The sequence below is a fragment of the Phyllobates terribilis genome, unplaced genomic scaffold, assembly GCF_046119375.1.
Source record: "Phyllobates terribilis strain yellow unplaced genomic scaffold, ASM4611937v1 Scaffold_2__4_contigs__length_985480577, whole genome shotgun sequence".
NCBI lineage: Eukaryota > Metazoa > Chordata > Amphibia > Anura > Dendrobatidae > Phyllobates > Phyllobates terribilis.
In genome coordinates, this window is record NW_027362762.1 from 980,336,162 (window position 1) to 980,364,081 (window position 27,920).

At 48.5% G+C, this 27,920-nt stretch overlaps 1 pseudogene; it reads left to right on the top strand.

Annotated features, from left to right (window-relative positions):
- The first annotated feature begins 476 nt into the window (after positions 1-476).
- LOC141248512 (uncharacterized) lies at positions 477-27,920 on the top strand (annotated as a pseudogene).

The window sequence follows — 27,920 nt, forward strand, 5'->3', positions numbered from 1 at the left end:
TGGAAACCTTGAGATTGGCGCATTGATTTCAGCTTTTGCTGATTGTGTGTATTTAGTAGAGACAGTGTCCCAGGTAGAACCTGAGGCTGATTCATGCAATACTGAATCGTAGTCTAATCCCTGTTTTAGTAAAGAAAGTGTTTATTTCTGTCTCTGTCTCAGTTTGTGACTCGCTGGATTCCTCTCGGACCTGCGGTCTGAACAGCTCACAGGCATCACATGACCCCCGGCTGCAGCCGGCTCTGACATCCGCTGACGTCACGACAAGTGCTGGCAGCAGCCGGGGGTCTCTGTCTTCTGCGTTCCACGGTGGATGTCAGGCTGTGGGCAGGGTTACCCCCCGCGTCACACCCGGCGTTTACCGCGTGCTCTGCCTCTCCGCCGAAAAGTAAGGTATTTACAAAAATCCTTAGGGGCTCCGGGAGATACATTGGGGGGGGGGATATAAAGTACTGGACAACTTCTTTAATACCATAATGCAATGTTTCCCAAACCTCGTCCTCACGGCCCCCAACACATCATGTTTTCAAGCTCTCCTTACTATTGCACAGGTGAGCGAACCTGGGGCTGTTACTGAGGCCTTAATAATAATTCCATCACCTGTGCAAAAGTAAGGAAATCCTGAAATCCTGTCGTATGGGGTCCCTGAGGACTGAAGTTTGGGAAACACTCAAATTTATTGCAGATCTGACTCTTTTTAACTCACTTTTTTGATATTTTGTTTTTATATTGCAGTAAAACTATATTGTTTGCTCTGGTTTTGGAAAAAATATGTTATTACTGTGACTTGTGAATAAATGACAGATACCTGTGTCTTTTTGACCTCTGGTGGGACTGCACTCGGGAGTAAGGGGCAGAACACATGAGACCAAGGCCAAAGTCAGACATTCACAAAACTGTTCAGGTAAGGACCACGACTTCAGGACTGACTGGGGCCTCTTGTCCAAACTCCACAACCTCATATATGCCAGTGAGGCTGCCGAGTGTAGGGATCACAGCTATTGATGAGTGAGCACTAAAATGCTCGGGTGCTCGATGCTCGGGTCGAGCACATTGGAATACTCGGGAGCTCGACCCGAGCAACGAGCCCAATGTAAGTCTATGGGAAACTCGAGCATTTTTCCGGTGGCTCCCCCCGTCGGTCTGCAGAGGCCTAAAAATTGCCCAAAACGATAGTGACAGTGCTCAAATGACATGGGGACAGCATGGGGAAGACCCCTGGAAGCATTTATGACTCCCAGGTCACTGCTGTCAACAACATTGTCAGAGGTATTACGCCACTTTTACGGACTCACAATAAAACATACAAAAACGAAACCAAAATGGATTTTCCTGGGAAATATGTTAAGGAACATCCTTTCCAGTGCATATAACGCAAAATAAATAACCAAAAACAAAAATGCTCCTCCACACCTTGGGCTATATCCACACGTAGCGTTTTTGATGCGTTTTTGCACTTTTGTATTGCTTTCAATCAAGTCAAATGCATTCACCAGGAAATGTCATTTTAACATTTTACAACCTTATCTGGCCATGTGGTGTGTGACACATCCTATTTTATTTATGATGGAGGGACTCTGAAAGTCGCAAAGCCTATTTTATAGGGACATCAGGCGGCCCTTACTATTCTTAAAGGGCCAGCAGTCGGCCCTCGCTATTGTTAAAAAGCCATCAGCTGGCTATGCTTTGTTGTTCCCATAATTAACGAATGGGTCTCCTATACTGTTATTGCGTATGCAGTGACTGCAAGGGCTGCCAAAAATTTGGACGCAATCCAATACCCCTTTGAAGAGACATAGAGGAGGGTCTCAGTAAAATAAAATGTTCCCATTATAAAGGAGTAGGCCTCCTATAGTGGTAATGCCCATGCAGTGACTGCAATGGCTGCCAAAATTTGGGAAAAAACACCATTAACAATTTAAAGACACATAGAGCCGGGCCATAGTAACGACATGTTTCCATTAGAAAGGAGAGGGTCTGCTATACAGTTATAGAGTATGCAGTGAGTCCAATAGCTGACAAAATTTAGGAAAAACCCCACTAACAATTTAAAGTCACAAAAAGCTGGGCCACAGTAACGAGTACGACATGTTCCCATTAGAAAGGAGAAGGTCTGCTATACAGTTATAGGGTATGCAGTGAGTCCAATGGCTGACCAATTTAGGAAAACCCCACTAACAATTTAAAGACGCATAGATCTGGGCCACAGTAACGAGTACGACATGATCCCATTAGAAAGGATAGGGTCTGCTATACAGTTATAGGGTATGCAGTGAGTCCAAAGGCTGACCAAATTTAGGAAAAACCCCACTAAGAATTTAAAGACACATAGAACAGGGCCAAAGTAACGAGTACAACATGTTCCCAATAGAAAGGAGAGTCTCTGCTATACAGTTATAGGGTATGCAGTGAGTTCAACGGCTGACCAAATTAATGAAAACCCCCACTAACAATTTAAAGACACATAGAGCAGGGCCACAGTAATGAAAAATTCCCATTAGAAAGGAGAGGGTCTCCCATAGTGTTGGCCTATGCAGTGAATGCAAGGACTGCCAAAAATTGGGAGGCACTCCAATGCCCCTTGGAAGAGACTTAGAGGGCCTCATAAAAAAATGTGCCCATTAGAAAGGAGCAGGTCTCCTATACTTGTAATGCCCATGCACTAAGTGTATGGGCTGACAAACATTTACCCCTGGGGGGTATACATGAACATACTGTATACATTTTTTTTTTACGGGCATCATAAACACTCTTTAAAAAATTATGTTGGTGTTGCATCACGGACCACGGTCACCCTGGTGATATGGTGGTGGAGGATGAGGAGAAGGAGGAGGACATGAGCAAATAGCTAAAATCAGGAAGCATATACCCATGTGTTGGTGTGAAAGGGTGCATGGGAATACACCTCCCAAAAAAGACACTGGATTTGAGTTTATGTTACTCTGCTGTCATTCGGTGGTGTTGAGAAGTCTGGCCCAATCCAGCCCTTGTTCATTTTTATAAGAGTCAGCCTGTCAGCATTTTCAGTTGACAGGCGGATGCGCTTATCAGATATAATTCCACCAGCGGCACTAAAAACCCGCTCTGATAAAATGCTAACGGCAGGGCAGACCAGGACCTCCAAAGCATAGAGAGCCAGTTCATTCCACGTATCCAGCTTGGATACCCAATAATTATAAGGCACAGCGGAATCACGGAGGACGTTGGTGCGGTCGGCAAGGCACTCCCTCAGCATCTTCCCAAACTTTGCACTCCTTGTGAGAGTACCCCGCGCCTCAAGGCCTATGCGATGGGAGGGGCTGAGAAAATTCTCCCAGAACTTTGACAGTGTTCCCCTGCCTCTTCTGGATTGGAGTTATGTCTCTCTTGCCTGTAGTCTTTGGTTGTCCAACGAACTGTGACCTCTGCCACCAGCGTTTTCAGATGGGAATTTTTTTAATAGTTCCGCAGCAAGGGCCTTCTGGTACTGCCCCATTTTTGTACACCTGTCCGCCTCAGGAATAAGAGATATAAAGTTCTCCTTTTAGCGTGGGTCTAGAAGTGTCACCAATCAGTAATGACTGTCACCCAAAATTTTGAGAACGCAAGGGTCATGGGAAAGGCAGCGTAACGTAAACTCAGCCATGCATGCCAGACTGCTAACAGCAAAGACTTCCGTGTCCTCACCAAGAGGACGAGTGACCATGCTCTCCTCCTCTCTGTCCTCATGCCATCCACACTGAACAGACGGTATGACAGTTGTGCAGGTAGTACCGTCTATAGCGCATGAAACTAGCTCCTGTTCTTCCTCCTCCTTTTCCTCATTGTCACCCAATCCACGTTGGAATGAGATGAGGCTAGGCTGTGTGTAATCACCCTGTATGGTTCCTTGCTCCATCTCATCGTGCTCCGCCTGCAATGCATCCTCTATGATTGTGAGCAGAGAGCGTTTCAGAAGACAAGGAAGCGGGATGGTGACGCTAATTATGGCATCATCGCCACTCACCATCTTATCTTGGTGGAGTCCTCAAAGTTTGACATCCATGTCCACTCCTGAGGTCTTATGTGTGGAGTCTGAACTGAATACCGACAGCCTTGTTGATGCTGGTACTCAACAACTGCCCTCTTCTGCTCACAAATCCTTCCCAACATCTACAGTGTAGAGTTCCAATGCGTGGGGACATCACACACCAGTCTGTGAGCCGGAAGCTGCAAATGCTTTGAAGCACGGCAAGGGCGGCGGAAGCTATAGCTGGCTTTCTAAAATGGGCACACAGGCGGCGTACTTTGACAAGCAGATCCGGCAGCTCCGGGTAGGATTTGAGAAATCGCTGAACCATGAGGTTAAGCACATGGGTCATGCATGGTACATGTGTGAGCTCGCCTCACCTCAGAGCTGCCACCAGGTTCCAGCAATTGTCACACACGACTATGCCTGGCTGTAGGCTCAGTGGTGTGAGCCACAGATCTGCCTGCTCTTTTAGAGCTGTCCACAACTCTAAAGCATTGTGCGGTTTGTCACCTAAGTATATCAGCTTCAACATAGCCTGTTGCCACTTGGCCGGGGCAGTGCTGCAGTGCTTCCAGCTTGTGACTGATGTGGTCATTTCGGAGATGGAGGCTGAAGAGGAGGAGGATGAGGTTCAGGAGCTGTAGACTGTGGGGGCAACCCTGATTGACCTAGTATCTGTGATCCTTGGCGTCGGGAGGACGTGTTCCGTCCCAAGGTCCGACTGGGTCCCGGCTTCCACTATGTTAACCCAGTGTGCTGTTGACGCGCCCAAGGGATGAGGACTCGGCGCCCGGGCCTTGCTGTTAGTTTTGGGGGATGCCGCGGTGGCCGGTTCCCGAGGCCGTACCCTGGGGTCACTCTTAAAAGCAAGGAATGGATAATGGGGGAAAAGATGTATGGGATAGGAAAAGTTCGTGACGCCACCCCGTGGTGTCTGGTGAGGATCACCAGCGCTGCTACAGTCCTCTGAGGCCGGTAATCAGGCAGCTTAGATGGTGCGGCTCCCCACAGGTGGAGCGGGGCCTCAGGGCAGCGTAGGAAAAGGGATGCAGAACAGAGGGGACCCAGCCGGGTTGGAAGAAGGATAGGCACACTCACAACAATTCACTTCAGTACCTTTACTGGTGGTGTTTCAGGCACGATCCAGGGCATTGTAGGGTGAAGGGTGCATTTCAGGACTCTCCTCAGTGAGCGGGTGTGGGGCCTCCTGTTTCTTGCCTTTTCCTGTTAAGTCTATGACCTGCCTGGAGCTAGGCCTAACTTGGTCTCTGTCTTGCACCGGCTGACCTGGTGGTAGGGCCTTCTGTTGGAGTTCACAGTCCCTGGTTTCTTGGGCCTCAGTGACTCCTGACCCTGGTATATCAGTCAGTTTTTTATGCTCCTGGGACATGTAGTTCGCCAGGGGTTCCGGTTGTTTCTGCTGGTCCTAGAGATCCTTGCAGACTCGGACCCGGTGTCCGGTAAATGCTTGTGGGGTGAGCAGGTTAAGCTCCTCTGCCCCCTATGTAGCTCGCTTACTCCACTTGCCTTCGGCCGCGCTCGGGGCCCTGACTAGGCTTCACACTGGCAGCAGGCCTCGCTACTCTTCACCGCTCTTATGGCGTCGGCACGCCTTAGGCTCACTAACCTGAGCTGAATGAGTCTGGACTGTGCTCCACTGCACAATGGCTTCTGCAGGAGCTCCTCTCAACAGGCTTCCTTCTTCAGACTGGATCCTCACAGACTGGAACTAGCTCTGTCCCAGAGGAAACTGTTCTCCAGGCTAGACTGAACTGCTTAGCTCCACCTTCCCTTTTTATATCCCTATCCGGGATCCCTCTGGTGGTCTGAGGTGGAAGGTGGAGGTGTGTGTATGCTGTGAGGGCCTCTTGTGGAGGAATCCGTCCATGCACCCCTCTAGGATCTGTGGCACTAATGCACAGCAGGACGCCACACTGTCAGCAAGATGTACCGTCCCTGCCCACAAGCACTTGTCCACATGTCCGTGGTTAGGTGGACTTTCCCGGTAACTGCAATGTTGAGGGCACGGCTAATGTTTTGGGACTCGTGCTTGTGTAATGTGGGGACGGCACACTGGGAGAAATAGTGGCGGCTGGGTACCGAGTACCGAGGAACGGCCGCCGCCATCAGGTTGCGGAATACTTCCGTCTCCACTAGCCTAAAAAGCAACATTTCTAGCGCAAGCAGTCGCAAAATGTGTGAACTTAGTAGTGTGGCCTGTGGGGCGTTGGCTGCGTATTTGCCCTTGCGTTCCAAGAACTGGGGTATGGACATCTGAACGCTGCGCTGGGACAAGGACGTGGATGTGCTTCCTGATGCTGCTACTTGAGAGTGTGCAATGACAGGTGCAGGGCAGGAGGTATCTTCGCATGCACCATGGACAGGGGATTGGCTTGCATGCACAACAGCGGAAGAAGCAGTGGTGCCACCCGCAGACACTGTTCCTGGACCCTGGGGTTCGGCCCACAAAGTCGGGTGCTTTGCTGGCATGTGCCTGATCATTCTGGTTGGTGGTCAGGCTGGTCATTTTGCCACCCCAGCTGATGCTGGCCTGGCAGGTGATGAAAATGGCATTTTTGGGGTTATCGCCAGAGTCTTTAAAAAAACAACCAGACTCGGGAAGACCTAAAAGTTGTACTGGCAACTTCCTTCGTGTTGGTGTTACGGGGAACGGTTGCCTGCCTTCTTTCTGCGGCCACCACACTGCTTCTTCCTGCCTGTTGGGGTGCTCTGCCTCCCTCCCCCTATGTGCTGCTCTCCTCGCTCTGCATGTCCTCCTGCCAGGTTGGGTCAGTCACTATATCATCCACCACCTCGTCTTCCACTTCCACACTCTGGTTTTCCTCCTGACTTTCTGGCAATTGTGTCTCGTCATTGTCCACCTCTTGTGACACTTTCCCACCAACACCTTCGTGTGTCTGTGGATGCTCAAATATTTGGGCATCGCTACATGCGATCTCCTCTTGCCCTGCTTCAAGTGGACTGTCGAGAGGCCCGAATCTATAAATGGAAAAGTGTACAGCTCTTCGGAGTGTCCAAGTGTGGGATCAGTTGTCTCTGGGCACTCTGCATGGTGGGAGGAAGGAGGTTCAGGGTGAGGAATATGCGGTCCAGACTCACAGCTACTGAGACTTGACCATGTAGAAGACAAGGTGGTGGTGGTGGCTAAGTGACTGGAAGCATTAACATCTGTCCAACCAATAACCTTTTCACACTGCTCTGTGTTCAATAGTGGTGTTTTGCGGTCCCCTATTAATTAGGACAGGAAGGTCGAGCGAGAAGATGTGGGTGTTTGTTGTGGCACAATTTCAGCTTGCCCACGGCCTCGGTCTCTGGATGCACCATCATCATCACGTCCAGTTCCCCGTTCCTTGCCACGTGCCTTGCCCATTTTAAATGGAGGACAATATCTTCCACGCTCACTACAAATAACTGAATATGGAGCGAACTTATATGTGATCCATGTGACTGACAAACCACAGTATTAAATACCTGGCCTGTAGGTAAGTAGTTTGAACAGCAAACTGCTGTGAATTGCTTCACTGAAACAAATTTTTAATGGATGCCAGAAATGGCAGTATTTTCAGCGCAATTATATGTGATCCGTGTGACGGACAAACCACAGTTTTAAATAGCTGGACTTTAGCGTTGTAATATGGAAAGGACCTGGCTGTATTCTGCAGTGCCAACAAGCAAATGGCGCAGAAAAACAGTGTTCTCTGAATTGCTTTTTAAGCAAATAATGAGGATTAAGGTCCAAAAAAATTATTCCTGGCCCCTCAGACCTGGGCCTATTTCTAGAAATATCTAACAGCAGCAGCAGCAGACAGAACTGGAATGGAGCCTCTTGTGCTATGTGCACTGCAGTCTGCTATATACACTGCCTGCCTATATACACTGCCTGCCTGATTTCTCTGCAGATGGATTAGTCCTCAGAAGGACTGTTTGTTGAGATGGATATGTGTCTCTAATATAGTCTGGTATACCTACACTAACTAGAAACAAGCAAATTTCTCCCTAGCTCAGCAGCAGCTCTCCCTACACTGTCTGATCCGGAGTGACTGTGACGAGAACGGCGGAGCCAGGTCTGATATAGACCTGATGACGCTGTGCGGCCAGCCAATCACTGTAATGCCACAACCAACATGGCTACGGCATTAGAGTGAGAGGCAGGCAATCCCTGCATGTTCATTGGCTCTGTAAAGATCGCCAAACATGCAGGGAGGAGATCCGAGCTCCCGCCGAGCAACCGCGGAAATACTCTGCGAGCGCCGAGCATCTCGAGCAGTAGCGAGCATGCTTGCTCATCACTAATTGTGACGTTTCTCAAGTTGGACTGGGAGCTGCCCTGTATCAGCATCAAGATGGAAAATTGAGAGTCATCGGTTACGGTTCTAGAACGTTGACAGACACCGAATAAGAATTACCATCTACATTGGAGTTCCTGGCATTGAAATGGGCTATTTGTGAATGATTTAGAGATTAACTCTACTGCAGCAAAGAGTTTGAGGTATACACTGACAACAACCCCTTGACCTTTGTCCTTACTACATCCAAACTGAATTCAGCGGGTCAGAGATGGATTGCTGAACTAGCTGACTTCAATTTCAGCATCAAGTACAGGCCAAGAAAATGCAATGCGGATGCTGATGGATTGTCAAGAATGCCACTAGAGCCTGAGGAGTTCATGCAAGAATGCTCAGAGGAAGTCAGTTTGGAAGCAATTGAGAGCACTACCCAAGCAGTACAAGCTTATCAGAAGGAAGACACACCATTGTGGTGTCCGTTTTCGGTGGAAGCCACCATAAAAGCAAGAGAACAAGATCACCCCCGGTCTATTCAGCAACTACCAAAAGGGAAAATCCGTAGAACACCGCGGGAAGATCAGTTAATTGGTAGAATACTACTTTATGTGGACCAAAATCGGTTTCCAAGTAAATGGAAGATAGACAATGAGTCACCAGCAGTATCTGTTTTAATTAAAGAATGGACAAAGCTCTACCTCAGTGAAGACTGTATCCTGTATCGTAAAGCTGGCAATTGGCAATACCGAGAGTATTCCATAGGTTGGTCTTCAAAGAACTCCATGGAAACATGGGACACCTGGGAGTGGAAAGGACAAGAAATTTGATCCGTGAACGTTTCTTCTGGCCGTACATGCAGAGAGATATTGAGAGGTACATGACCAGGGAGTGTGGGTGTCTGAAAGATAAACGTCCCAACACATCAACCCGGGCACCTATGGGCAACATGCAAACTACATACAGTATCTGTGTGAGATGGTCTCAATAGACTTTCTACATCTCGAGACGTGCAAGGGTGGTTACGAATACATCTTGGTGGTGATGGACCATTTCACTCGATTTGCATATGCCACCACCCTTTAATCAGGTCGAACAGCAGCAGAGAAGATCTTCAATGATTTTGCTTTGAGGTTTGGGTTCCCTACCAGGTTACACCACGACCAAGGAGGAGAATTTGAGAACCAGCTCTTTGCCAAGCTAGGAAGTACTGTAGAATTCAGAGATCCCACACAACGCCCTATAACCCAGAGGTTAATGGACAAGTGGAACGTTTTAACTGGACATTATTGTTGATGTTGCGCACTTTAATTGATGAGAAGAAAGACTGGAAGAGTTCTCTGTCAAAAGTGGTACATGCCTATAACTGTATAAAGAGTGATGCAACTGGTTACTCACCCTTTTTCCTATTGTATGGACGATCGCAAAGACTGCCAATCGACATCATGTTCAATACTCCGGTGTCAGAGACTTACAGAACGTATCCGGAGTACGTTCGGAAATGGAAGGAACGCATGGCGGAGGCATACAACATAGTGTCCAAAGTGGTTAGGCTAGGACAGAGCAAGAGTAAGGAGTACTATGATCGAAAATGTTATGGAACAGAATTGGCAGCGGGAAGCCAGGTGCTAGTCAAGAATGTACGTGAGAAAGGTGGTCCAGGAAAACTTCGTTTGTACTGGGAAGACAAGGTGTATGTGGTCGTAAGGAGGAAATCTGAGGAAATCTGATGACAGCCCAGTGTATGAAATCCGATTGGAAACGGGAGACAAGAAAACCAGAATAGCCCATCGGAATTTACTACTACCCTGTGATTATCTCCCACCACAACAAGACTTCCCAGAAGTAGACTGACATCATCCGAGATCGACTAAGGGACCACCACAGACTGAAGCTCCGGAGGTGGATAGTGACCTTGAAAGTTCAGATGGAGAAGAACACACCGTTGTATTTCTCAGACTGGCAAGGAGAGTGATGTATCATCCTCAGGAGAGTGAACTAAGTCCTAAGGCTCCAGAGTTCGTACCAAGGAGTACAGATGAAGTCCAATTCAGATCTGATGATCGAACACCGGGCCCTGAATAGACCGATCGAAACTCAGGAGGAGTGGAATTACCTGACCATGCGGAAACAAGCGATTCAGGAGAAGTACAGTTACTGAGGAAGCACGGGAAATGTCTGTGACCAAAGAACCCGTGGTCTCTGAGGAACAACCCACCAGGAGGATGTCGACTCGAGAAGTGAGAAGGCCCATGATGCTAACGTATGAGACACTTGGTTAACTGAGTCAAGTGTCAAGGACTGTTGACTGGAAATGATTATCTGTAGCTCCGGTGCCTCTGCCTCCTGCCTGGCAGAGACACCAACCCCCTTACCGCCGCAGCCCTGGCCAGGTGTCTCCTGCGCCGCCGCTCGTCTCCCACGCTGGCTGTGTCCGGAGTGCACGCACTGCGCGCAGATCCCGGGCACTGTGCTTAGGGCGCGCGTGTGTGTGCTCCCTGTCTCTTAAAGGGGCCGCGCGCACCGTCATAAGATGTCCCTGGCCAATGGTCGGAGGACAGGTAATATATAAGGCACCTCCCCCAATATGGAGGTGCGTGTGCAACGTGTTAGTTTGGTCTCCTAACCTTTCTGTCTCTTCTCAGGTCCCCATGCTGCTCGCCAGCCTGTTAACCAGCTGTGCCCACCAGCCTGTCTATCATCCGTGCCTGCCAGCCTGTCTATCAGCCGTGCCCGCCAGCCTGTCTACCAGCCGTGCCCACCAGCCTGTTAGCTATGCCCACCAGCCTGTCCACCTGCCGTGCTTGTATGTCTGCCTACTGCCAAGTCTATCTGCTGTGCCAGTCTACACCTGTCGCCAGTCCCGTGGGAGTCGCCTGCTCTCACACGAGGTCGGTCCCAGAGTGGCACCGGGTCCACCATCTCGGTCCTTCCTTGGTTCACGGAGTCGACTGAGCCGCCATGTAGCTATGGTCTTGTCCCTCCTTGTACTACGGCACAGTGGTTTCACCATCCGGATCAGTAACAGTATCTCTGCCTGCGGACCAGGTAAGCCCACTTGAGTGGTATTCACCACCGAGAGGCAGTGTAGAAGATGTTGCCTGGTGGAAAGACTTGTTTTCATTCTTTGGTTTTCCTTAAAAGACTTTGTAGAAACAAAGAACTGTTAAAGCATAGAGAGAGAGAGCTGGTTGAAGACATACGAAAAGCTCCAGCTGAAGAGATGCTGATTGTTTTAATTGTGGTAATTGTTTATTTCTTACAGGCATCCTACAAGAAAAAGGTTGTAAGGTTAGGTTGTTATCAATGTTTATGAACGTTATACCAATTTCACAATGCCAATTTGTATATAAAGTTATCCAACTTTCACCACTGTCTCAGAATTGGTCAGATTGACCAATTAAGATGAATGTCGAGGACGACATTCAAAAAGGAGGGAAGAGTGTGACATGCAGAAGTAGTGCTGTTGCTTTAAAAGCATTCAGCAACTATTAGAAGTAACACAAGCACAGGAGACAGAAAGTGTTGTGCTCCATAAGCATCCAGCAACTAGACGGATTAACACAGTCACAGGAGAAGGGGAGTTTTTTAACAGAGCCCCAGGGGGATTGTGGGGAAGTTGTTAATTAGTCTGGCCTGGAGCCAAAGAGAAAGGTGGTGTGTAATCTGTATCTCACAGAAGGCAATGGAACAGAATTCAGGTCAGGAGGAAAGCTAAACAAAGGTCACTTAGACTCTCTGAACTAACAGTGTGGAGTATTATCGGCCAGGAAGATAAGGACTGGAAGGAATCCTGTCATAGAGATCATCTCCCTCATCACACCCTTCACCCCTCCGTCTCCATGCAGAATAAAAAATGCTGTGTACTATTGAGTCCTTGTGAAGGAAAAGCCTGTGGTTGTGTATGCATTAAAACTGTGCTGTACTGTGCTACCGGATAATAGACTGTGTACTGCTGTGCTGAAAAGGAGATTATACTGTTATTATTGGAGTCTGTTGCTCAAAGAGACATTTGCATTGCACTGGCCAGGCCTCATTAAATGTTACTGTTCTACCATTTATGAAGACTTGTCAGATGTGTCTGGTCAGCAACTGAATCTATCGTCTGCCTGACAGAAGCTGCAGCCTATGGTCACCCTGAGTAACGGTTCCCCCAGGATTCCAACAAATTCATGTAACCGGTCTCGCACCGTCTGAACTTAGGCGGCGTGCGTGTAAAAAAATATATATATGTGTATATATTTATATATATATATATAATATTATGTACTTACCTTGTAATGTCTTCACATCCTGTCCTGTCCAGATGTGTCCGGATCCCAGAATTCCAAGCAGCGGAAGTTCGTCGACCGCCATATTGGGACACCCAAGTTATGGGTGTCTCAATATGGAAACCGCTGGTGGTACCAGCCTCTTGCGCAGTACCACCAGCGGAACACCGTCGCACCAAACACACACACACACACACTGTATACGCCGTACGCACCACACTCACACACAAACACACTGTATACGCCGTATGCACCACACACTGTTGCGCAGTACGCACCACACACACACACACTGTATACGCCGTATGCACCACACACACACAGTGTATACGCCGTACGCAATACACATACATAATGTATACGCCGTACGCACCGCATACACACACACACTGTATACGCTTACGCACCACACACACACTGTATACGCCGTACGCACCACCACACACATTCTGTATACGCCGTACGCACCACACACACACACTGTATACGCACCACATACACACACACACTGTATACGCCGTACGCACCATACACACACACACAGTATACGCCGTACGCACCACACACACACTGTATAAGCCGTATGCACCACACACACACACTGTATACTCCGTACGCACCACACACACACTGTATACGCCGTACGCACCACATACATACACACACACTGTATACGCCGTGCGCACCACATACACTCACACACTGTATACTCCGTATGCACCACACACACTCACTGTATATGCCGTACGCACCACCACACACACACACACTCTGTATATGCTGTACGCACCACACACACAGTATACGCACCATATACACACACACACTGTATACGCCGTACGCACCACATACACACACACACTGTATACTCCGTACGCACCACCACACACACATACACTGTATACGCCGTATTCACCACATACACACACACACACACACACACTGTATACTCCGTATGCACCACACACACTCACTGTATATGCCGTATGCACCACCACACACACACTCTGTATATGCTGTACGCACCACACACACACACACACACTGTATATGCCGTACGCACCACCACACACGCACACACACACTGTTGGATTAAATATAAAATTTAATAGTTCTGTTTCTTTTGTTCTGTAATCGTTCCCTTCCCCGAAGCCATATATGCTACCAAAATGCAGGCGTCCGGCCAGGCCTGTATTATATGTTAAACTCGGCTGGTGGTGGCAGAGAGTATTAATAATTGGGCTATCGTGAAGCTGACAGTGACCGTACGGAGGGTGTTAAACACGGATTCCAGTCTGGAACCCAGGGTGTTACGCCATACGCTCACTGGTCACTTACCGATACCTACTGTACGTAGAGAGTAGTCTGGATCGCGTGCTCGCGACTCCGGACGAAATACGGACAGCGTGACTGCAACGGCGAGATATTGCGTGATCTCCCCGGTGTCGTCCCTTTGTGTGTGTTGGAGTTCCTGACTGTGTGTGGGTGGAATCCCTGACAAATTGGTGGCAGCGGTGGGATACTGTGTGATTCTGCCGGTGGCATTCCCTGACAAATTGGTGGCAAGCGGTGGGATATTACAGAACATCAGTGGCTGGATTGAGCAGTCATTTCTGTCACTGAAAACTTGCACGGTTCTTGCGAGAATTCTGTGCAGAGTTTTAAGAAATCAGACTCAGTGTTTTAATATTTTTTATCTGGGACATTACTATACGTGTAGCAGTTGCCCCTCCCCTTCTCTTATTTTTCTATCCTATCTTTTATTTGGCAATAATGGCTACACATGGAGAACCCTGGTATCACCAGCAGACGAAGACCACTATCACTGCCCTCTGTGAGCTGAGGCAGATTGACCCCACGGGCAAAACCAAGGTCCAAATGATTGCTGAACTGTTGCAAGGGGCTGCAGAGCCTGTCCAACAGCAGAGCCCTGATGATGGGGCGGCCAGCCAAGGCCCGGATGGCGCTGCTGCAGGGGTCCCACCTGTGATTGCCAGCCATACCCGCAACCAGGGTAGTGTGGACCCCCACCTGCAGATGGCCTTGGAGCAGCTCGTCGCAGACGATCGTGATGGACGACTGCAGCTGATCCTGAAATTCCAGGAGCGAGCAGAGCAATGGGCCCAAGCTGACCGAGAGGCTGCTGAGCGCCAGGCACAAGCTGACCGAGAGGCTGCTGAGCGCCAGGCACAAGCTGACCGAGAGGCTGCTGAGCGACAAGCTGACCGACAACACCAGCTGGAGCTAGCCCGGATTCAGAAGGAGTCATCCTCTACGCAGACCCGTGAGTCCAACAGTGCTAACTGCTTTAAACCCTGTCCTGAGCACTTCCCTGTGATGGAAAAGGATGGGGACTTGGACACATTTCTGCGAGGCTTTGAAAAGGCCTGCAGACAGTATCAGCTGCCCACGGACCAGTGAGCCAGGTACTTAACTCCAAGGCTCCGAGGAAAATCCTTGGAGGTGTTTGCTTCCCTCCCTCAAGAAAAAGATGGAGACTATGAGGCCGTCAAGCAGGCCCTGATAAAAAAGTACCAGCTGACTCCGGAGGTTTACCGGAAAAAGTTCAGAGCCCTCCAACATGGACCACATGACACCTACAGTGATTTGGTGGATGGGCTCAGAACCAACTTTGAGCAGTGGATCCGAGGACTGTCAGTCACCACCTTTGAGAACCTGAAGGATCTGATGGTGAAGGACCAGTTTCTTCATCTTTGCCCAGTGGAAGTGAGACAGTTTGTGCTTGACCGGGAGCCGAGGGAAGCCGCCAAAGCAGCCCAGATCGCGGATACCTATGAGGCCAACCGCACACCAGAGGTGCGGAAGTCAGCCACCGCCAGCTGGAAAGGGGGTAAGCCGATGACCACCCCCAGTGTTCCAGCCAGCCGGCCCTCAGCGGGTCCTGCCCCATCTTTTAGCACCAGGCCTGTATTTGACTCCCGTAGGTGTTATACTTGTGACCAAACTGGTCACATCAGCCTTGTCTGCCCGGAGAGGCAGAAGATGAACCCCACACCTGAGGCTCCAGGGCCTACTGCAGCCATTCTTTTTGTGGGTGGGGTGGTTGGTCGGGCCTGGGAGAACTTACAACCCGTTACCGTGGGCAACACTGTCACTGTCGGCCTTAAAGACACCGGCGCCGAACGCACCCTGATCCGCCCTGAGTTTGTGTTACCAGAGGAACTCATTCCTGGGAAGACCCTGACTGTCACCGGGTTTGGGGGTGTTCGCCGTCCCATACCGATGGCCCGAGTTTTCCTGGACTGGGGTGCGGGGAGGGGATTAAGGGAAGTGGGGGTGTCGGAGAATCTCCCCACTAATGTGCTATTGGGAACTGATCTGGGACGGTTGGTTGCCCGATACATCCCTGACAACCCTCCCAGATCTAATATGTCATGTAATGCCACTGTCAAAGATGTCAATGTCATGTATAATAAAAGTGTGTGTTGTGGTAAAGGGGAACTCAGCCGCCTCACCCTGCAGGGTGATGATGCTGAGGATCCCCTAAAGAGAGCCAGCATAAGTGCTAGGGGCAAGGGGAGCAGGCACGGACACCAGGAAGCAGGTCGGCCCATGCAGGTGACCAATGTCATGCCAGATAGTGACATGGTCACTGGTAGCTGCCCCATGACTAGCACGGCTCCAGAGGTGATGTGGAAGGATGGGGAGAAACACGGGGATCATAGGGAAAGTGGTCCCGTGCCGACGACCAGTGTCATGACGGACTGTGACATGGCCGGTCATAGCTCCCCCCCTAGAGAGCACAGCTCTCAAGGTAAAGATGATGACAGGTAAAAAGGTAGGCCACATAACCAGGCGAGGTAACGGGAAAGTGTGTCCCCCTTGTCTGTCAGGAGAATAGGAGGAAGGTACACATAGCCGGTCAGACGTGTGGAGAAAATGTATCCCAAACCGGTCAGGGTGATCGGAAAGCTGAACCCTCAGGTTGGTGGGCAAGTGGATCTGCGGCTTGTCGGATCAGCAGGAAGGGTGGGCCAGGAGGTGGGCTAAAGGGGTGATCTGTAAATCACCCCTTATGCCACCTCAAAGAGGGGGAGATGTCAGGAACATATTAATATCAGGAAAATGTTCTTCCATATCTGCCTGACATAGATGTCCACCCCCCTCCCTTATTCCCCTTCTGCTCAGCACAAAAGCCCCAATTAGCCCACGCCTGGTAAATAGTTTATGCAAACAAGGCCAGCCAAGGAGTGTTATAACTTCGTTAGGAAGCAAGCATCTTGTCTCTGAAAGACGCAGGAGGTAATTAAAACGCAGGCTTGCACTAATTAGCGTGTAACTGTTGAAGCTGCTTCCCAAGCCTCAAAGGAAAATTTCTAGACGCACTGACTCCGATATGAAATATGAAATCTTGTGAGTTCCATAGGTCCGACAGTAACGGGACCCATATGTGTAGTGACCAAATCAGCCCAGGAATGTATAGATAGTTTTCCAGGGCTGTAACCAAAATCAGGGAGCTGTAGCACAAAAACACCAGAATAGCAGACTGCAGCTATGTCTAAATAAAGATAAAATCATAAGGGAAAAAATGGCGTAGTTTGCAAGCTTCTGCCATCAACGAGCGATGAGTTATCACAGAAATCAGTGTTTTTAATAAAAATGTACAGGCTGGAGACCGGCCCACATGATGTCACCATAAGGGGCTTGTGGCCAGATGTCCCCTTAGGTATAAGGGAATCTATGGAGAAGACAGGAGCACTCATTGCCAGGGGGGAATAAGAAGTATAAGCAACGGGTCCTGTTCAATAACAGCATATTCCAACCGGGGAGCCCCTCCTCCACCTATATTGAGTCGTCGCAGCGAACTTTATAGTGTAAGTTTCACTTTTTTATCCTGTTTTATTTTATGTAACTGCCTATGTATTTTAATGTCTCCCCTGTAACATCCTTGTATATATTTTTCCTAAACACTTCCTCCCTTTTGGATTAAATATAAAATTTAATAGTTCTGTTTCTTTTGTTCTGTAATCGTTCCCTCCCCCGAAGCCATATACGCTACCAAAACGCAGGCGTCCGGCCAGGCCAGGCCTGTATTATATTTCAAACTCGGCCTGTGGTGGCAGAGAATATTAATAATTGGGCTATCGTGAAGCTGACAGTGACCGTACGGAGGGCGTTCAACACGGATTCCAGTCTGTGGAACCCAGGGTGTTGCGCCATACGCTCACTGGTCGCTTACCGATACCTACGTAGAGAGTAGTCTGGATCGCGTGCTCGCGACTCCGGACGAAATACGGACAGCGTGACTGCAACGGCGAGATATTGCGTGATCTCCCCTGTGTTGTCCCTCTGTGTGTGCTGGAGTTCCTGACTGTGTGTGGGTGGAATCCCTGACAAATTGGTGGCAGCGGTGGGATATTGTATGATCCTGCCGGTGGGATTCCCTGACATCCTCCCTTATAATATTACCCCTGCTCCATCTAGTCTGCCCTTATAATATTAGGCTGTGTGCCCACTATACGTTTTTCAAGCGTTTTTGATGCGGATTTTCCGCAACGTAAACGCTTGCAAAACGCTTGGTAATCCGTGCCCGATGATCACCAATGAAAATCTGCATGTTCTGTGCCCATGCTGCGGAATTTTCCGCAGCGGATTTTCCTTGCGGAAAAATGCACAGCATGTCCATTATTTGTGCGTTTCTGCATGCGGATTTGAGGTTCCAATGCACTTGAAAAACGCAAGTCAAATCCGCATGTAAAAACGCTGCAAAAACGGGTGTAAAATCCGCAAGCGTTTTTGACTGCCAAGACCATGCAGAAACGCTGCAGAAATTTTCTGCTTCATTTCTGCATCGTGGGCACATACCCTTACCCCTGCTCCGTCTAGTCTGCCCTTATAGTATTACCCCTGCTCCGTCTACTCTGCCCTTATAGTATTACCCCTGCTCCATCTAGTCTGCCCTTATAGTATTACCCCTGCTCTGTCAAGTCTGCCCTTATAGTATTACCCCTGCACCATCTAGTCTGCCCTTATGGTATTACCCCTGCTCCGTCTAGTCTGCCCTTATAGTATTACCCCTGCACCATCTACTCTGCCCTTATAGTATTACCCCTGCTCCATCTAGTCTACCCTTATAGTATTACCCCTGCGCCATCTAGTCTGCCCTTATGGTATTACCCCTGCTCCATCTAGTCTGCCCTTAGAGTATTACCCCTGCTTCATCCAGTCTACCCTTATAGTATTACCCCTGCTCCATCCAGTCTGCCCATATAGTATTACCCCTGCTCCATCTAGTCTGCCCTTATAGTATTACCCTTGCTCCATCTAGTCTGCCCTTATAGTATTACCCCTGCACCATCTAGTCTGCTCTTATAGTATTACCCCTCCTCCATCTAGTCTGCCCTTATAGAATTACCCCTGCTCCATCTAGTCTGCCCTTATAGTATTACCCCTGCTCCATCTAGTCTGCCTTTATAGTATTACCCCTCCTCCATCTAGTCTGCCTTTATAGTATTACCCCTGCTCCATCTAGTCTGCCCTTATAGTATTATCCCTGCTCCATCCAGTCTGCCCTTATAGTATTACCACTGCTCCATCTAGTCTACCCTTATAGTATTACCCCTGCTCCATCCAGTCTGCCCTTATAGTATTAACCCTGCTCCATCCAGTCTGCCCTTATAGTATTACCCATGCTTCATCTAGTCTGCCCTTATAGTATTACCCCTGCTCCGTCTAGTCTGCTCTTATAGTATTACCCCTCCTCCATCTAGTCTGCCCTTATAGAATTACCCCTGCTCCATCTAGTCTACCCTTATAGTATTACCCCTGCTCCATCCAGTCTGCCCTTATAGTATTAACCCTGCTCCATCCAGTCTGCCCTTATAGTATTACCCCTCCTCCATCTAGTCTGCCTTTATAGTAACCCCTGCTCCATCTAGTCTGCCCTTACAGTATTACCCCTGCTCCATCCAGTCTACCCTTATAGTATTACCCATGCTTCATCTAGTCTGCCCTTATAGAATTACCCCTGCTCCATCTAGTCTGCCCTTATAGTATTATCCCTGCTCCATCCAGTCTGCCCTTATAGTATTACCCCTGCTCCATCCAGTCTGCCCTTATAGTATTACCCCTCCTCCATCTAGTCTGCCTTTATAGTAACCCTTGCTCCATCTAGTCTGCCCTTATAGTATTACCCCTGCTCCATCTAGTCTGCCCGTATAGTATTACCCCTGCTCCATCTAGTCTGCTCTTATAGAATTACCCCTGCTCCTTCTAGTCTGCCCTTATAGTATTACCCCTGCTCCATCTAGTCTGCCCTTATAGTATTACCCCTGCTCCATCTAGTCTGCCTTTATAGTATTACCCCTCCTCCATCTAGTCTGCCTTTATAGTATTACCCCTGCTCCATCTAGTCTGCTCTTATAGTATTATCCCTGCTCCATCCAGTCTGCCCTTATAGTATTACCCCTGCTCCATCTAGTCTACCCTTATAGTATTACCCCTGCTCCATCCAGTCTGCCCTTATAGTATTAACCCTCCTCCATCCAGTCTGCCCTTATAGTATTACCGTTCCTCCATCTAGTCTGCCTTTATAGTAACCCCTTCTCCGTCTAGTCTGCCCTTATGGCATTACCCCTGCACCATCTAGTCTGCCCTTATGGCATTATTCCTGCTCCATCTAGTCTGCCCTTATAGTATTACCCCTGCACCATCTAGTCTGCCCTTATACACCGTGTGCAAAATTATTAGGCAAATGCGTATTTTGATCACATGATACTTTTTATACATGTTGTCGTACTCCAAGCTGCATAGGCTTGAGAGCCAACTACCAATTAAGTAAATCTGGTGATGTGCATCTCTGTAATGAGGAGGGGTGTTGACTAATGACATCAACACCCTATATAAGGTGTGCTTAATTATTAGGCAACTTCCTTTCCTTTGGCAATATGGGTCAGAAGAGAGATTTGACGGGCTCTGAAAAGTCCAGTATTGTGAGCTGTCTTGCAGAGGGAGACAGCAGTCTTGAAATTTCCAAACTTTTGAAGCGTGATCACCGAACAATCAAGCGTTTCATGGCAAATAGCCAACAGGGTCGCAAGAAGCGTGTTGGCCAAAAAAGGCGCAAAATAACTGTCCATCAATTGAGGAAAATCAAGCGTGAAGCTGCCAAGATGCCATTCGCCACCAGTTTTGCCATATTTCAGAGCTGCAGCGTTACTGGAGTATCAAAAAGCACAAGGTGTGCGATACTCAGGGACATGGCCAAGGTAAGGAAGACTGAAAAACCACCACCTATGAACAAGAAACATAAGATAAAACGTCAAGAATGGGTCAAGAAATATCTTAAGACTGATTTTTCAAAGGTTTTATGGACTGATGAAATGAGAGTGACTCTTGATGGGCCAGAGTCTGGATCAATAAAGGGCAGAGAGCTCCACTCCGACTCAGACGCCAGCAAGGTGGAGGTGGGGTACTGGTATGGGCTGGCGTCATCAAAGATGAACTTGTGGGACCTTTTAGGGTTGAGGATGGAGTGAAGCTCAACTCCCAGACCTACTGCCAGTTTCTGGAAGACAACTTCTTCAAGCAGTGGTAAGTAAGAAGTCGGTATCGTTCAAGAAAGACATGATTTTCATGCAGGACAATGCTCCATCACATGCATCCAACTGCTCCACAGCGTGGCTGGCCAGTAAAGGTCTAAAAGAAGAAAAAATAATGACGTGGCCGCCTTGTTCACCTGATCTGAACCCCATAGAGAACCTGTGGTCCATCATAAAATGTGAGATCTACAGGGAGGGAAAGCAGTACACCTCTCGGAACAGTGTCTGGGAGGCTGTGGTGAGATCTACAGGGAGGGAAAACAGTACACCTCTGGGAACAGTGTCTGGGAGGCTGTGGTGAGATCTACAGGGAGGGAAAACAGTACACCTCTGGGAACAGTGTCTGGGAGGCTGTGGTGGCTGCTGCATGCAATGTTGATCGAAAACAGATCAAGCAACTGACAGAATCTATGGATGGAAGGCTGTTGAGTGTCATCATAAAGAAAGGTGGCTATATTCATCACTCATTTTTTTGTTTTTGCATGTCAGAAATGTTTATTTCTAAATTTTGTGCACTGATATTGGTTTACTTGGTGAAAATAAACAAGTGAAATGGGATTATATTTGGTTTTTATTAAGTTGCCTAATAATTCTGCACAGTAATAGTTACCTGCACAAACAGATATCCTCCTAAGATAGCCAAATCTAAAAAAAAAACATTCCAACTTCCAAAAATATTAAGCTTGGATATTTATGAGTCTTTTCGGTTGATTGAGAACATAGTTGTTGATCAATAATAAAAATAATCCTCTAAAATACAACTTGCCTAATAATTCTACACACAGTGTAGTATTACCCCTGCTCCATCTAGTCTACCCTTATAGTATTATCCCTGCTCCGTCTAGTCTGCCCTTATAGTATTACCCCTGCTCCATCTAGTCTACCCTTATAGTATTACCCCTGCTCCATCTAGTCTACCCTTATAGTATTACCCCTGCTCCATCCAGTCTGCCCTTATAGTATTATCCCTGCTCCATCCAGTCTGCCCATATACACTGCTCAAAAAAATAAAGGGACCACTGAAATAACCCATCCTAGATCTGAATGAATGAAATCTTCTCATTGAATACTTTGTTCTGTACAAAGCTGAATGTGCTGACAACAAAATCACACAAAAATCATCAATGGAAATCACATTTATTAACCAATGGAGGCCTGGATTTGGAGTCACCCCCAAAATTAAAGTGGAAAAACACACTACAGGCTGATCCAACTTTCATGTAATGTCCTTAAAACAAGTCAAAATGAGGCTCAGTATTGTGTGTGGCCTCCACGTGCCTGTATGACCTCCCTACAATGCCTGGGCATGCTCCTGATGAGGTTGCGGATGGTCTCCTGTGGGATCTCCTCCCAGACCTGGACTTAAGCATCCGCCAACTCCTGGACAGTCTGTGGTGCAACGTGCCGTTGGTGGATGGAACAAGACATGATGTCCCAGATGTGCTCAATCAGATTCAAGTCTGGGGAACGGGCGGGCCAGTCCATAGCTTCAATGCCTCCATCTTGCAGGAACTGCTGACACACTCCAGCCACATGAGGTCTGGCATTGTCCTGCATTAGGAGGAACCGAGGGCCAACCGCACCAGCATATGGTCTCACAAGGGGTCTGAGGATCTCATCTCGGTACCTAATGGCAGTCAGGCTACCTCTGGCGAGCACATGGAGGGCTGTGCGGCCCTCCAAAGAAATGCCACCCCACACCATTACTGACCCACTGCCAAACCAGTCATGCTGAAGAATGTTGCAGGCAGCAGATCACTCTCCAATGCGTCTCCCGACTCTGTCACGTCTGTCACATGTGCTCAGTGTGAACCTGCTTTCATCTGTGAAGAGCACAGGGCGCCAGTGGCGACTTTGCCAATCCTGGTGTTCTGTGGCAAATGCCAAGCATCCTGCACGGTGTTGGGCTGTGAGCACAACCCCCATCTGTGGATGTCGGGCCCTCATACAACCCTCATGGAGTCCGTTTCTAACCGTTTGTGCAGACACATGCACGTTTGTGACCTGCTGGAGGTCATTTTGCAGGGCTCTGGCAGTGCTCCTCCTGTTCCTCCTTGCACAAAGGAGGAGGTAATGGTCCTGCTGCTGGGTTGTTGCCCTCCTACGGCCCCCTCCACGTCTCCTGGTGTCTGCTCCATGCTCTGGACACTGTGCTGACAGACACAGCTACCCTTCTTGCCACAGCTCGAACTGATGTGCCACCCTGGATGAACTGCACTACCTGAGCAACTTCTGTGGGTTGTACTGTAGCCACCATCTTACGCTACTGTACCTCTAGGGGTGAGAGCAATGGCAAAACGAAAAAGTGACCAAAACAACAGCCAAATGGTCTGTGGTCACCACCGGCAGAACCGCTCCTTTATAGGGGGTATCTTGCTAATTGCCGATTATTTTTACCAGTTTTCTGTTCCATTTGCACAACAGCAGGAGACATTGATTCACAATCAGCGTCGCTTCATAACTGGACAGGTAGATTTCACAGAAGTGTTATTGACTTGGTTACATTGTGTTGTTTAAGTGTTCCCTTTATTTTTTTGAGCAGTGTAGTATTACCCCTGCTCCATCTAGTCTGCCATTATAGTATTACCCCTGCTCCGTCTAGTCTATCCTTATAGTATCACCCCTGCTCCATCCAGTCTGCCCTTATAGTATTACCCCTGCTCCATCCAGTCTGCCCTTATAGTATTAACCCTGCTCCATCCAGTCTGCCCTTATAGTATTACCCCTCCTCCATCTAGTCTGCCTTTATAGTAACCCCTGCTCCATCTAGTCTGCCCTTACAGTATTACCCCTGCTCCATCCAGTCTACCCTTATAGTATTACCCATGCTTCATCTAGTCTGCCCTTATAGTATTACCCCTGCTCCATCTAGTCTGCTCTTATAGTATTACCCCTCCTCCATCTAGTCTGCCCTTATAGAATTACCCCTGCTCCATCTAGTCTGCCCTTATAGTATTACCCCTGCTCCATCTAGTCTGCCTTTATAGTATTACCCCTCCTCCATCTAGTCTGCCTTTATAGTATTACCCCTGCTCCATCTAGTCGGCCTTTATAGTATTACCCCTCCTCCATCTAGTCTGCCTTTATAGTATTACCCCTGCTCCATCTAGTCTGCCCTTATAGTATTATCCCTGCTCCATCCAGTCTGCCCTTATAGTATTACCACTGCTCCATCTAGTCTACCCTTATAGTATTACCCCTGCTCCATCCAGTCTGCCCTTATAGTATTAACCCTGCTCCATCCAGTCTGCCCTTATAGTATTACCCCTCCTCCATCTAGTCTGCCTTTATAGTAACCCCTGCTCCATCTAGTCTGCCCTTACAGTATTACCCCTGCTCCATCCAGTCTACCCTTATAGTATTACCCATGCTTCATCTAGTCTGCCCTTATAGTATTACCCCTGCTCCATCTAGTCTACCCTTATAGTATTACCCCTGCTCCATCTAGTCTACCCTTATAGTATTACCCCTGCTCCATCTAGTCTGCCCTTATAGTATTACCCCCACTCCATCCAGTCTGCCCTTATAGTATTATCCCTGCTCCATCCAGTCTGCCCATATACACTGCTCAAAAAAATAAAGGGACCACTGAAATAACCCATCCTAGATCTGAATGAATGAAATCTTCTCATTGAATACTTTGTTCTGTACAAAGCTGAATGTGCTGACAACAAAATCACACAAAAATCATCAATGGAAATCACATTTATTAACCAATGGAGGCCTGGATTTGGAGTCACCCCCAAAATTAAAGTGGAAAAACACACTACAGGCTGATCCAACTTTCATGTAATGTCCTTAAAACAAGTCAAAATGAGGCTCAGTATTGTGTGTGGCCTCCACGTGCCTGTATGACCTCCCTACAACGCCTGGGCATGCTCCTGATGAGGTTGCGGATGGTCTCCTGTGGGATCTCCTCCCAGACCTGGACTTAAGCATCCGCCAACTCCTGGACAGTCTGTGGTGCAACGTCACGTTGGTGGATGGAGCGAGACATGATGTCCCAGATGTGCTCAATCAGATTCAAGTCTGGGGAACGGGCGGGCCAGTCCATAGCTTCAATGCCTCCATCTTGCAGGAACTGCTGACACACTCCAGCCACATGAGGTCTGGCATTGTCCTGCATTAGGAGGAACCGAGGGCCAACCGCACCAGCATATGGTCTCACAAGGGGTCTGAGGATCTCATCTCGGTACCTAATGGCAGTCAGGCTACCTCTGGCGAGCACATGGAGGGCTGTGCGGCCCTCCAAAGAAATGCCACCCCACACCATTACTGACCCACTGCCAAACCAGTCATGCTGAAGAATGTTGCAGGCAGCAGATCACTCTCCAATGCGTCTCCCGACTCTGTCACGTCTGTCACATGTGCTCAGTGTGAACCTGCTTTCATCTGTGAAGAGCACAGGGCGCCAGTGGCGACTTTGCCAATCTTGGTGTTCTGTGGCAAATGCCAAGCATCCTGCACGGTGTTGGGCTGTGAGCACAACCCCCATCTGTGGACGTCGGGCCCTCATACCACCCTCATGGAGTCGGTTTCTAACCGTTTGTGCAGACACATGCACGTTTGTGACCTGCTGGAGGTCATTTTGCAGGGCTCTGGCAGTGCTCCTCCTGTTCCTCCTTGCACAAAGGAGGAGGTAATGGTCCTGCTGCTGGGTTGTTGCCCTCCTACGGCCCCCTCCACGTCTCCTGGTGTCTGCTCCATGCTCTGGACACTGTGCTGACAGACACAGCTGCCCTTCTTGCCACAGCTCGAACTGATGTGCCACCCTGGATGAACTGCACTACCTGAGCAACTTCTGTGGGTTGTACTGTAGCCACCGTCTTACGCTACTGTACCTCTAGGGGTGAGAGCAATGGCAAAACGAAAAAGTGACCAAAACAACAGCCAAATGGTCTGTGGTCACCACCGGCAGAACCGCTCCTTTATAGGGGGTATCTTGCTAATTGCCGATTATTTTTACCAGTTGTCTGTTCCATTTGCACAACAGCAGGAGACATTGATTCACAATCAGCGTCGCTTCATAACTGGACAGGTAGATTTCACAGAAGTGTTATTGACTTGGTTACATTGTGTTGTTTAAGTGTTCCCTTTATTTTTTTGAGCAGTGTAGTATTACCCCTGCTCCATCTAGTCTGCCATTATAGTATTACCCCTGCTCCGTCTAGTCTACCCTTATAGTATCACCCCTGCTCCATCCAGTCTGCCCTTATAGTATTACCCCTGCTCCATCCAGTCTGCCCTTATGGTATTACCCCTGCTCCATCTAGTCTACCCTTATAGTATCACCCCTCCTCCGTCTAGTCTACCCTTATAGTATTACCCCTGCTCCATCTAGTCTACACTTATAGTATCACCCCTCCTCCGTCTAGTCTACCCTTATAGTATTACCCTCCTCCGTCTAGTCTGCCCTTATAGTATTACCCTCCTCCGTCTAGTCTGCCCTTATAGTATCACCCCTCCTCCGTCTAGTCTGCCCTTATAGTATTACCCCTCCTCCGTCTAGTCTGCCCTTATAGTATTACCCCTCCTCTGTCTAGTCTACCCTTATAGTATTATCCCTGCTCCATTTAGTCTAACCCTATATTTTTGCTCCCGGTTCTTCTATTCTGCGCCCTTCTGTTTCTACACCTCGTCCATCTAGTAATATACCTCTTATTTTTGAGACCCGATGTTCTGGTTCCTATATTATCAGGACTCTTTGTCTGCCCCCTCCAAGTTACAGTAATCCCCCCATCCCCCTCTCTATTAATATTGGTTTGATGGATTTCTCAATGCACTTAGCTGCCAATAAAACAATTAGTGGAGAGGAGCCCTCAGGGAGCCATGCGGTTTATGGCGGCCACTTTAATTCCCTTGTTATTGCAGGATTAATGGCCTGGTGCTGGTGTCGGGTGACAGTCGGGCCTGTGTCCTGCTCTGCCCTCACGTACATTGAGGTTGACTGACACAAAGTGAGGTTTTAATACTAGAGATAAGATGGGACCGATCTGATTGGGTACATCTTGTCGCGGTGGGATGGATTTTATGCTTTGCTCAGAATAGTGTTAACTAAGTTCCCTATGTTAGTTACATGCACTATTACTATTTACTTATTCATTTACTACAGAGTATTTTCTCATTTTGTTTTTTTCTTGGGTTTTGTCTGTGAAATGGCCAGTGTGAACGTGCTCTTACACATTGCATGCGTCACTATTGCACCCCTCAGTGTGTCTGGGATGCAGTTACTAACGGCTCAGTGTCCAGTCTGGTGCAGGGGCGTGCTGAGCTGTCGATTTGATTGACAGCTCGGCCATCTAATCTGAGACTGGGAGGTGCTGGCTGTCTCCAGGTTTCATTGTCCCAGGTGATTACTCTGCCAGCCGTAGCTTCAGCTTTTGTGTGGTTTGTCCCTCTGTGCCTTGTGTTCTGTTTGTTGATCTTTTGTTGCCTGACCTAGGACCTCTTTCTGACCCCTGTTTAACCCCTTTGCTCTGATCCACTATCCTCCTGGTATTTTGACCTCAGACTGTTACCTGACTACGCCTTTTGTCTCTTCCTTCTGTTTATGGCAAACCCTCCTGGCTTTTGACCTCGGACTCTTTGACTATCCCGACTCAAGCTTGTCCATGAGAAGTAACTCAGCGTCACAGCACGTACACCAACTTATGCTCGGGCTCATTCTTTTGATTTTGCAATAAAACAGTTAGTGTATATGAGCCCACAGGGAGCCAGTGGCTTATGACGGCCACTTTAATTCCCTTGTTATTGCAGGATTAATGGCCTCGTGGGGGTGTTAGTAATCCCAGTGTGA